We start from the raw sequence: 13,630 nt of genomic DNA, 5'->3' as shown, positions 1-13,630 counted from the left end.
AACTTGCATGTGCCCCTATTTGCACTGAAAGCAAGGAAATGCCCAACATTGTCTTGCCGTGTGTCTTTTTCTGGAATTTTCTTGGTGGCTCTCCCAGTTTTCCTCTTCTGAGCAAAGGCACTGTCCACAGCATTTGAAGGTCTTCCTCTTTTACTTGTCACATCTTTCCACCACACATCAGGGACCTTGATAGTCTTAGCCTGAACTCACAGAGACTATTCTGCTTACGAGAAGGGACTCACTCCCACAGCAGTTGCTGATCGTCTGTACTGTAACCAACAGTTTACCACAGTCATGTCAAGTAAGTGAAATACAAGCCTCTGATAGTATTTCCTTGCTTTGAAGGTTGTAAGCAAGCAATTGGTCACACAAATCAACACCTGCCATATGTTTGTTACAATCTGCTACAATATTGGGCGTGGGGGTTTCAACTCTGTCTTTAGTGTTCTTGTCGTGCCTGGAACATTTCTCTGTTGGCCATGATGTTGTAAATGATGATACAAGACACACTGACTTGGTATCCATCCACTTGACACCTGAAATTTTAGTGTCCCCAGTTTTCGTTTCCCATTCATCATGACAACCTGTACCTTGAGCTGGAAGTTGTCTCTGACTTGAACATCAAACCTTCTAGCCTCCTTGCCTGCACTGTGCCAGAACACCATATTCCCCTCGAGGCTAGATGTTCAAGGAGGGGCACAGATGTGAACCAACTGTCAAAGTAGTCTGTGATTATTCATGCTCGGTATACTTTCAGCAAGATGCAGTACTGCATTCGAGATTGGTTTGAGATCTGGAACATCAGGCTTGCCAACAGCTTGAATTTTTCTAGTATAAGGCATAAAATCACACACCACACCCATGCTGTCTGCCAACACAAATATCTTATAACCCCATTTATGAGTTTTTTTTATTTCTTGAATGTTTACCTCTCTCTTCATATCGTCCTTTCACTTCCTTATTCTCTTCACAATGCTGTTATACATGACTGACCTTGGAAGGGACCATTTGCTCATCTACACACAGGTTTTCTGTCGTGGGGATTTGTGGAAACTTCTCCTGTAGGTGGTTAACTAGAGGTCTCACCTTGCATATTTTGTCAGTTTTGTCTAGTGTCGTGTTGTCAACAAAATGCAGATTTGATTTTATTTCCTTCACCCACTTCATAACACTCATCCCCGCTAACTTCGGCATCACTGGCAGCTAACAATGTTTCCACCAGCCTTTCGGTGGTGTTGGAACTTTTATTTTGTCCGCAGAATGCAGTAGTACTGCAGCAACGAGAGGGTCCTGCAAGAATATTTACTTGTCACTCATTGTTTTTAATTCATTACACATCTATGGTGTTATAGTGTAAATCAAACCAAGTTTAATATATAACAAAACTATTTGCATGTCACTGCAAAAATATATCGGTAGTATAACAAAGACGAAAATATTACTCATTTATATAATAGTATTCATTTGCCTGATAGGACAGAAATGTCACCTTTAAACAAGCACTACAGATGTTTGGCAAAGGGTGATATGAGGATTTTTGGGATGTAAATATGATCTTTAGGTGTGCGTTTATCACAGCAAATTTTGTCATAATTGTGCTTTACCTGGGGATACATCCATGATGCAGTGAAAGTGGCTGCTTTGCGCAACCTCCGGCACGCATCCACCTGCTCTCAGTGTCCTGGTTCATCCGAGAAGCGGCAACCATTCCAGTGTAAACAAAGGTGCCGATCGAAAGCTGAAACGGGACTTGTATGTCCTGACCGGCGAGCGAACTCTGATACTTGACATCCGCAGAGTTAAAACCATGTATTCCAAGGAGGACATATTTGTCCTCTTCGACAGTAAAGGGTTAAGACCCCTGTACTCCCAAAGCAAACCTCGTCTTTAATTTTCAGGGAGAGTGATCTATACTATCCCTATTACTACTACTATTATGACTATTTCCAGGTTAAAAGTGACTACCTGGAGGATGAAAGCAGGGCGGCAGAAGGCATGGATTTCGACACAGCCATCCAGCTCGTTTGCATCGAAATCAAGCGAGTCTTTAAGGTAAAACTGCGGAAAACAACACGATTTAGGTCCCCCTTGAAATCTGAGCGGTACCCCCTGCGACGGCAAAACTAACACCCCCGTTTTCTCCGCAGCGGATGAACGGATGCGCGATGGACAAGAAGTCAAATCTTGAGCAGCCGGAGAAGGAAGTCGGTCTACATGAATTCCTACCGGCCTACATCATCAACACCACCAAACAGAAAACGTTACGTAAGGCTTTGCAGGGAAACTTTAAGAAATTCTCGGCGTTCTTCGATTACGAATCTCACTTCAAGTGCCTCGAGATTTTGGGAAAAGTTGGAAAGTTTGACATCGAAAACTTCCGCTGTGCACTCGGCGTAAGTGTTAAGTGTTACTGAAGTGTTTGTATGTGAGTCTTGTAGTACTGTCGATACTTACTACTACTACTACTACTACTACTACTACTACTACTATTTTCAGTGTGGTTGGTCTATTCCTGTCACTCTGCTTGTCGGCCCAAGTGTTGGTATTTCCTACTGGACAGATTCTGCCTCTGCCGTAAGTACCACTACTACTACTACTGTCACTACTACTACTACTACTACTACTACTACTACTACTACTACTACTACTACTACTACTACTACTACTACTAACCCTACTACTACTACTACTACTACTACTACTACTACTACTACTACTACTACTACTACTACTACTCCAAGCACAACACATGGCAAACTTTGAGCAGATTTAGAGCGTGGAGACCTTACAGAGCAGCTGCGAGCAACACAGGAAGGCTCTGGTGCAGTTTAAGGTGAGAGTGATGACGATAGTGAGTGACGGTGAAAGAGAGAGAGAGAGAGAGAGAGAGAGAGAGAGAGAGAGAGAGAGAGAGAGAGAGAGAGAGAGAGAGAGAGAGAGGGGGGGGGGGGGGAAGTGGGTAGGTGACGGATTTAAATGGGAAAAGGACCGGGAGGGAGAGAGAGATGAGAAGAAGCGAGAGAGGTGTGGGTGGGGTCTCTCACTACTATTACTACTGCTGCTACTACTACTACAATTACCGTCCTCATCAAATCCTTCCTCTTTCTTCTCCTCTAATCACCGCCACCACCACCACCACCACCACCACTACCCCAGGCTTATGTTGCAGGTAGCAGGTACTACAGAAGCCCTCACCATCACCATCACCTGCCCCTCCATTGGCGCAGCAGAGAGCTTAGCAGACCTGGTTGACAGCTACTGCAGGCTTGTCAACCAATCCAGCGTGTCGCTGTGGACTGTGTGGAGAGAGAGAGAGAGAGAGAGAGAGAGAGAGAGAGAGAGAGAGAGAGAGAGAGAGAGAGAGAGAGAGAGAGATAGGGGGAGGAGGGACTGTAGGTGAACTTGAAGGAGAAATAGGAGGAATGCTCTTTTAAAAGGCTCTAGTTGAAGTTGTAAGGGTTTTTAAGGGTGTTCTTAAGGCTCTAGTGATAGATTAACAACAGGAGAAACACTCTTTTAAAAGGCTCTAGTTGAAATGATGCAGGTTTTTAAGGATGTTTTTAAGGTTCCAGTAACAGATTAACAATATTTCTGCATTACTGACAGGAGAAACACTCTTTTAAAAAAGCTCTAGTCGAAGATGTAAGGTTTTTAAGGGTGTTTTCAGGGTTGAGGTGACATATTAACAACATCTGCATTACTGACAGGAAAAACATTTTTAAAAGACTCTAGTAAAGTTTTTTTTTATTTTTATTTTTTTAAGGTTGTAGTGACAGATTAAAAACATTTCTGCATTATTGACAGGAGAAACACTCTTATAAAAGGTTCTAGTTGAAGTTGTAAGGGTTTTTTATTTTTTTTAAGGTTGTAGTGACAGATTAACAACATTTCTGCATTAGTGACAGGAGAAACACTTTTGAGAACCTTGCAAACCATCACTGTGGCTTTATGAAACAGTCAGTGGTGAGAGACCTGACCTGAGCCTGTGTGACCTGATCTTCTCCATGCTCGTGTGTGTGTGTGTGTGTGTGTGTGTGTAAGTTTGTTTACTACTACTACTATTACTCATAAAAGTAATAATAATGACAATAATTATGATACTACTACTACTACTACTACTACTGCTACTACTACTACTACTACCACTACTACTACTACTACTGCTGCTGCTGCTACTGCTACTACTACTACTACTACTACTACTACTACTACTGTAATAGGCACTACTTTGCATGAAGAAAAGAATAGATATAAGAGTAGAATTAGAAGGAAATTAGAGACGCGTTAGAGAATCTAACGCTAGTATTAGAAGAATTGTGCAAGAGGTGAACAGGACGTTGAATTGATAACAGCCAAGCTTAACTATAAACAGCCGGTTTGTTTTATGCCCATTCAGCTTGTTAAAGGCTTACCTCCCATTGGGTGGAGATTAAAACGTCATTCATTTTGCTTGATATTATTGGCTATGGAAATCTATGACGTATGCCTCGACACCTCTCGGACAATCCTCAAGTCACTTTTAGCAGGAGTAGCAGCCACTCACCAAGATAGTACAGACGCACAACCCGTGTCGCTCTGACTTGAGTTACTAAAAGACTTAGACTCTGATCAAGACGCAAGAGTCTTAATAACTTTGCTTATAACCTTTGTCGTGTGATTGAGTAGTAAAGAAGTGCACTGTTGTTGAGCTGTAAGACAATTTATATTTTCTAAATAAACTGCAACACGCCAGACTAACTTTGATAACCCACTTGCACAAGGATGTTGTGAGTGATGATTATCGACAAAGAAAATCGTCGTTTCCGATACCAAGCTACGCCCACCGACACATAGTCGCCACAGAGGCTAGAGACAGTGTGCACACATACATGACAACACAGTGGTGGCAACACAGTGGTGTTCAGCTTATTGGGATTCTGAAGCCTAAACAACCTCCGAAGAGTAAGAAGAGTTTACAAACATTAAAAACAAACAGCAGCAACGGAAACAACAGCAATAACGCTTCCCCAGCCAACACAGTGAGTCAAGGTCAACCCCACAAGTGTGCACAAGTCCCGCACCGCGCAGCACCGCGCCACACCTCATCACACTCCCGAGCCACTACTCACACGATCAAACTCAAGAGTAACTCTCAATTAATACCACCAAACAACGAGACCAATATCTAAATACTAAGAAGAGACTTAGAAGAGGAAACCGCAGCCAGAGACGAGAGCAGGATCAGCGCCGCCCCAGCAGCCGCCGCACACAGCCATCAGCCACAGCACGCCGCCACCAGCAGCCGCTGCACACAGCCATCAGCCACAGCACGCCGCCACTAGCAGCCGCCGCTCAAGAGGACATCGCTACTCACTTGTCTATACTTTGGTAACAGTATTCAACCTGTCAATCATTAATGTAATTATATTCATGTAATACTTTATCTAATACCCAGTGCACCAACAGTTTGTGTATGCCTGAGGAATGACTGAGCACGAAGAAACATTGAGTATAACTGCCTTATTGTAGAGCGTCTCCCAACATTATCACACACACTACCCATCATCATAGGACAAGGTATGTAAATTGTACACATGTATGCCACTACCTAGTCAAGTTTCAAGTCGAACTAGTCCTATCTTTACTCGCAGTTTACGAGCTTTACGTGAAAGTAGAAACTCCACCATGACAAACGCTAACGTAGTAAAACATTCAATCATCACCACTGTTGCTGATATCCCAAAATTCAGTGGAGAACCTGATACTATTGATTTAAATCAGTATGTCAAAAGAATAGAAACTTTGATCAAAAACAAAGGTATTGTTGAGGATAACTTAAAAATAGAATGTTTCAAAGAACACATTGACGCTGTTAAGGGCACAGCTCGTCACGTCATAGTATATTCACATTTAGACAACATCAAAACATTTGATGAGTACATCAAAGCTTTTAAAAAGCACTTCACAACAAAAAGCGATAGAGATCCAATACGCGCCATGGTCAAGTTTCTGAAAATAGCTCCAGAACAAAACGAGACACAAACAGCATTCATTTCAAGGTTGGATACACAAGCAAGAGACATCGAAGCAATCTTTGAAAGCTCAGATTGGTCTGTGAAAAATGAACCCAAACAAATTTCCTTGAAAAACATGGCTCTCGTTATGATGCTTGCACAAATTGTCAAATCAAACAAGGGTGTAGTACAGGAAAGACTCTATAAAGACATCAAACCAAACATACAGTTAGGTGAGGTAGATTGCCTACTCAAAGGCTATGCAGAAATAGATCCTACTTGCAGTACATATGTGTTAGCTGCTAGCTCAGACTCACGCACACCAACCACACAAAGGCAAGGACGATCACAATCTAGAACCACAACACCTTATAATGGTAGGAGTCCTTCTAGACAAAGACAAACAATTGAATGTTACAATTGCCACAAATTTGGACACTCTGCAAGGGACTGCTACGCTAATATCACCTGTTCCAACTGTCAGTATAAAGGTCACAAAGAATCAGTATGTAGAAATCCTCCTTGGTGTACTTATCATCACAGAATTGGGCACAGGACAGCAGACTGTCGTGCTAGAAGTCAGGATTTTCGCAATGGCCAAAAAGAGAAAAACAGTACAACTTAGTCACTTCATCAGTAGCCAACAGAAGGTCAACTCGCCACATTTCATATCAAAACCAGGAAATAAAAGAATCCAAAGCACAGCCATGGTACTCCAACTTAGATAAAAGCCAGGAAGTAAAGGAAGTTATCTATATAAATGACAACTCCGGAGGTCCGCTCATAGCCGGACGAGTGTTTGATGAACCCAGTCACATGTTTCTAGACACAGGAGCACGTATAAACTTAATCAGTCTAGATTTTCTAAGAAAAGCGAAACCTGGTTTGGTCATTATTGAGCCAACCACATTCAACATTCATGGAGTTACCGGAAACAAACTCACACCTTTAGGAGAAACACAGATAACTGTAACTTTTGGGAACTATTACATGTTTGAATTAACAGCTGTTGTGGTAGAACAGCAAGCGTTCCCAGGAAACTTACTCATTGGATATGACACAATGCGAGATGAAGACATAACTATCTTCCCTGCGAAGGGAGGAGTTAAAATATCTTACAAGTTTCTACCATTCGTTAACACCCGCAGCCAAGATGTCCTGGCACCAGTTAGTCAACAACCTAAGACAGAAGTAAACACAATTCCCTCAGATAATAACGTGGCAGAGCGGTACTTAAACAATTCATCACCAGTACTTGACGAGAATTGCATTCCTACGGAACGTCATGAAAAGACAAATTCCCCACTGATAACCCAAAAGAACAAACAACATGCACCAACCGAAGCCTTGAAAATTGTTTCAGGTTCTGTAACAGAGTGCACGCTGTTGCAGGCTCAGTCTATTTGCAAGGTAAAGGTTAGTCTAAAAGGAATAAGTGACCATGTGACAGCGATTGCCTTAAGCGAGTCGTCACGTATTCGTGGAATAAATTTAGAAAGTGGTCTTTATCATACAAACAGGGGTAAATCTGAAGTATTTGTCATCAACACGCTTCACACAGACGTAACTATTAAGAAAGGAACAGAGTTAGGACGTTTCCAAGTCAGTAAAGCTATAGAAATAATCAATAATCAAGACCTTAGCTCTGATAAAGATGAACAAATAGCACAAGTGTTTTCGCTACAAGAATCCTCACAGAGTGAGAAAGAGATAAAGAAACACCTCGCTCCCACTAGTCGTCCAGATCTTGAGAAAGAACTAGTACACTTACTACACCTGCATAAAGCAGCAGTTGCTTTGCCAGGAGAAGCCTTGGGTAAAACAACTCTATTGCAGCACAAAATCAAACTCCAGCCAGGAACACAGCCTATTTACGTTCCCGCATATAGACTACCGCATTCTAAACTTGCCACTGTTGATAAATTGATTGAAGATATGTTGTCACAAGATGTCATAGAACCTAGTGACAGTGAGTGGAATTTTTCACTAATACTTGTGCCCAAACCGGACGGTACCATGAGACCAGTGATTGATTACAGGGAACTCAACAAGAAAACAATTCCAGACAGACTTCCGCTTCCAGTTATTTCTGATGTTCTTCGAAGTCTAGGCACTTCAAATAAGTTATTTAGCACAATTGACATAAAATCTGCATTTTGGCAAATAGAGCTCGATGAAGCTTCACGTCCATTGACAGCATTTTCTACACCAACAGGACATTATCAATTTCGTAGAATGCCATTCGGATTATCGAACAGCCCACTTACTTACATGAGATTAATGAACAATGTCCTACAAGGTTTGATTGGGAAGACTGCTAGTGTTTTCCTTGATGACATTTTAATAGTTTCACAAACAGAAGAAGAACACTTCCTCAAACTAAACCAAGTCTTCACCAGACTCGTATCAGCAGGATTAAAGATCAAGTTGGAAAAATGTCGCTTTCTACAAGAGAAAGTAACTTACTTAGGTCATCAAATAGACAGTCAAGGTCTGAGGACAGTACAGTCAAAGGTAGACGTCGTAAAACAATTTCCTCAACCAACCTCAGTTGAAAAAGTAAGAAGTTTCTTAGGACTAACAGGATATTATAGAAAATTTATCAAGAATTACGCTGACATAGCACAACCATTGAGTTCACTCCTGAAAAAGAATACTACATTCTCTTGGGGTCCTTCCCAAACCAAAGCATTTGAAACACTGAAAAACAAGCTCACAAGTTCGCCAGTATTGATTTTCCCAGATTACACAAAAGAGTTCATCTTGTGTACAGATGCCTCTGACATAGGGTTAGGAGGAATACTATTACAGGAAAGAAATGGTAATCCACACCCAATTGCATATGCTTCCAGACTTTGCACAGCTGCAGAAAAGAATTATAGCATCACAGAACGCGAGACTTTAGCAGTGATATATTGTCTAGAACACTTCAGAGATATCATATTGGGTTACAAGATTAGAGTGTGGACAGACCACACCGCAATTCAGAATCTGTTTAAACACAAGAATTTAAGAGGACGCTTAGCACGTTGGTTTGTGACACTGCAGAATTATGAAATAAACTTTGAATACATACCAGGAAAGAAAAATACAGCAGCCGATGCTCTATCACGAAACATAGTCTCACACGGAGAAGTAAATAGTGTAGTATGCAGTATCCAAGAACTAACCACATTAGACAATGAACTTGTATACTCAGAACAAAGAAAAGATGACACTTTGAAGCAAATAATAGAGCACCTTGAAGGTAATACAGACAGAGAAGCACAGATACTACAAAAGAAATATAAACTATCGGAATTCCAATTACGTAATGGATTGCTATACCGCAATACCGAAATAACATGCAAAGGAGTATCACGTGGAAAAGTGAAACAGTTAGTTATACCCAAAGAGTTGGTACCAAATGTCTTGCACTTCATTCATGATTGTGCAACTAGTTCTCACCCAGGAAAAGAAAAGGCTTATAGACAAGCACAACTTAAATACTATTGGACAGACATGAGAAAACAAATCTACAATCATATAGATAATTGTAACGTTTGCGCAGAAACAAAAGGACACACACGCACACCAGCACCAATGTTGAATTACCCAATTCCTGAGAAACCGTGGGATAGAATTCACCTTGATACCTTGGAGTTGCCCCTATCTGAAAATGGATTTAAATATTTACTAGTAATCATCGATTACTTCTCCAGATTTTGCATTTTACAGCCAATACAGAACAAGAAAGCAGAGACAATCGCTACAACTATATTTGAAAAAGTAACATATCCATACACAACCCCAAAAACTATCATCACTGACAATGGTCCTGAATTTAATAACGCTATTCTAGCAGAAATATGTCGCATTTTCAACATAAAGAAAATAAATGTACACGCCTACAAACCGGAAAGTAACGGAGTTGTGGAAAGACTTAATAGAAAAGTCATCACTTGTCTACGTACATTGATAAATCCACACAGCATTACATGGGACACATGGATCCCACACGTCACATGTGCTTTGAACACACAAATCAATTCAGCCACAGGTGAAACGCCACATTATATTCTTTTTGGAGAGGATAAGAATTTACCGTACTCACTTCTAGAGTCAGCACCGCGTCATGTCTATAACTATGATGATTTCATTCTAACTAGAATCAATAAATTCAAGGAAATTTACCAACGTATCAGAAATCACATGAATCAATACTCACAATACTTAACAAAACAACAACATAAAAGGGCACGAGAAATAAAAATACAGCCAGGAAATATAGTCATGGTCAAACTACACACGCCAATAGGACATAGCAACAAACTTTCGCCCAAGTTCAAGGGTCCGTATAAAGTCATTGCACCAGATAGTGGAAATAAATTCACAATACGAAATTTGGAAACTGGTGATATCAGTGTACGCCATGCAGATGAGCTCAAACAGACAAACATGAATGAATTTGGTGAATATGCAGTCATAGATAGTGATGAAACAAATAGCATAGTAACAGACAAGACAGAAACAGACACAAACAATGTAGAAACAGGAACTGATAGTGCACAGACAGAAACAAGTCACCACGCAGCAGACGACGAAAGCCATGATTACAGGAAGAAATTAAGAAGTCATAGAAAACAAGTTTTGCCATTAATTTGCACCAATGAACTCTCATTAGAATCTGAATTTTATGAGTATGTTGAAGAAATATTAAATGAGTTGAACATAGATTGTTATTCTTTTTACAGGTAAAGATGAAACAAGTGGCATGCATGTTCTCAGCTATAGTAGTTCTAGCAACAGCCTGGGACCCTGTGAGGCCCGGAGCTTTAGTAAGGAAAATCGGCGACATGATCATTGTCAACCAATCAGTAAGAGTACTATTGAAATTTGACAATATAAATGTTGTAAGAGAAAATGTCAGACATATCAATAATGGGTTACAGATGGTAAAAGACAAATTGATAATTAGTGAGATATCCAATGTGAGATTAGAGAAGAAATTAGATGCTATACAGACGAAGGTCACCAAAATAGAAAATAACTTCCTACATAGCAAAAGCAAAAGAGGAGTAGGTATCGCAATAGCGATCGGATCGTTAGTAGGTCTTGGAGTAACAAATATTGGTTTGTATGCAGAACTTCGCTCAAATGTAAATAATCTACAAAACTCAGTGTCCAGAATCGATGTCTTACAAGAAGAAACAGAAGATATACAACTTACCATAGATGAGATGATTAATAGCATAGAAACCTTAAGTACAGAGAACTCTAAATTGAAGGAATCCCTGGAAATTTTCATGGTCTTGGATCAGTTGCACATTAAGATAAATGAACTAAATGCTGAAATGGAACAGTTAATTCAAGACTTAGTTATGGCTAATGCTGGACATGTTACATACACATTATTTTCAATATCACAACTTCTAAACATAACTCAACAAGCAAAATATGAGTGAAATTTTCAACCTTTCTTTGATTCAAATAATATTGCTCTATATTATCCCATTATTAATTCATTCATAAATGATACTGGAGTACTCATTGACATACCATTTTCATCAGAATTGAAATATCACATGTATAATCTGATTCCTTTCCCAATGAAATTTAATAGTTCCATTATAACAGTTGATACTGATATAACATCTCCAACAAATTACATCCTATCCATAAATGGTTTGAAAGAAAGTGTTATAGTAAATGATGATCTATTGAACTGTAAGAAAACTAACGTAGACCTGTACATTTGCTCAGCTACTTATTTTACTTTCAATGAAGCATTGAGTCACTCATGTGCCGCATCCTTGGTGAAAAATATATCCATTGTACGTAATTGTCATTTTAAGGAAGAAACTCCCATAACACGTCATGAAACTATCCAGGAATCTCACTACTTATATTTTCCAAACAAGACAACTGTATCAGTCATATGCCCAGGATTTCAACCTCAGATAGCATCAATAGAAGGCTTATATCGTGTACCAGATCAATGTGAACTTCATAGCCCCACACTCACAACTGTAGCAAATAGGAAAAAGACTATTGTACTTAATAGAGAAAATGTTTTACAGGACATTACTATGAAATTCCCAGACAGAGCTCCTCCTTTGAAAATCAGAAAGATTAACAAGAAAAGACTTGTAAAGCAAGTGTCAAAAACACACACAGGTACTATGTGGTATATAATATATGTACTTCCATTTGTCTTGATAGTCACATTGAGCACAATATCAATGATACTTATGTACAAGAAACTCAAGAATTCATCCATCGAAATGAAACACATTTCCGAGCCGTAACCCTGTAATAGGTATGTAAAGAACAGCAAGCATGTAATATTGTAAATAGAATATGTATGTAAAGAACAGCAAGCATGAAATACTGTAAATAGAATTTATTGCATAACAATTTTGTCGGGACGACAAACGGTAGCTGCCGAGCCCTGTAATAGGCACTACTTTGCATGAAGAAAAGAATAGATATAAGAGTAGAATTAGAAGGAAATTAGAGACGCGTTAGAGAATCTAACGCTAGTATTAGAAGAATTGTGCAAGAGGTGAACAGGACGTTGAATTGATAACAGCCAAGCTTAACTATAAACAGCCGGTTTGTTTTATGCCCATTCAGTTTGTTAAAGGCTTACCTCCCATTGGGTGGAGATTAAAACGTCATTCATTTTGCTTGATATTATTGGCTATGGAAATCTATGACGTATGCCTCGACACCTCTCGGACAATCCTCAAGTCACTTTTAGGAGGAGTAGCAGCCACTCACCAAGATAGTACAGACGCACAACCCGTGTCGCTCTGACTTGAGTTACTCAAAGACTTAGACTCTGATCAAGACGCAAGAGTCTTAATAACTTTGCTTATAACCTTTGTCGTGTGATTGAGTAGTAAAGAAGTGCACTGTTGTTGAGCTGTAAGACAATTTATATTTTCTAAATAAACTGCAACACGCCAGACTAACTTTGATAACCCACTTGCACAAGGATGTTGTGAGTGATGATTATCGACAAAGAAAATCGTCGTTTCCGATACCAAGCTACGCCCACCGACACATAGTCGCCACAGAGGCTAGAGACAGTGTGCACACATACATGACAACACAGTGGTGGCAACACTACTACTACTACTACTAATAATAATAATAATAATAATCATCATCATCATAAAAGTAATGATAATAACATCAATAATAATAATAATAATAATAATAATAATAATAATAATAATAATAATAATAATAGGATTAATATTATTTACAGGGTGTAGCAAAAATTGATATATATATATATATATATATATATATATATATATATATATATATATATATATATATATATATATATATATATATATATATATATATATATATATATATATATATATATATATATATATATATATATATATATATATATATATATATATTAATGAAATATTACCATTATTATTATTATTATTATTATTATTATTATTATTATTATTATTATTATTATTATTGGGCTACTAACATCTCTCTCTCTCTCTCTCTCTCTCTCTCTCTCTCTCTCTCTCTCTCTCTCTCTCTCTCTCTCTCTCTCTCTCTCTCTCTCTCTCTCTCTCTCTCTCTCTCTCTCTCTCTCTCTCTCTCTCTCTCTCTCTCTC

General features: G+C 39.1%; 2 long non-coding RNA genes across 2 annotated transcripts; both read left to right on the top strand.

Annotated features, from left to right (window-relative positions):
- The first annotated feature begins 746 nt into the window (after positions 1-746).
- Positions 747-3,240, top strand: LOC135097304 (uncharacterized). Its single transcript, XR_010265584.1, has 4 exons — positions 747-2,052; positions 2,148-2,393; positions 2,497-2,574; positions 3,170-3,240. It is a non-coding gene; the product is annotated as an uncharacterized LOC135097304 (long non-coding RNA).
- Positions 3,241-4,217: 977 nt separating this feature from the next.
- On the top strand, positions 4,218-12,943 carry LOC135097303 (uncharacterized). Its single transcript, XR_010265583.1, has 2 exons — positions 4,218-5,556; positions 10,727-12,943. It is a non-coding gene; the product is annotated as an uncharacterized LOC135097303 (long non-coding RNA).
- Positions 12,944-13,630: the final 687 nt, after the last annotated feature.

This window comes from Scylla paramamosain, unplaced genomic scaffold, assembly GCF_035594125.1.
Source record: "Scylla paramamosain isolate STU-SP2022 unplaced genomic scaffold, ASM3559412v1 Contig17, whole genome shotgun sequence".
Taxonomy (NCBI): Eukaryota; Metazoa; Arthropoda; class Malacostraca; order Decapoda; family Portunidae; genus Scylla; species Scylla paramamosain.
This window is presented reverse-complemented; position numbering and strand designations above follow the sequence as displayed.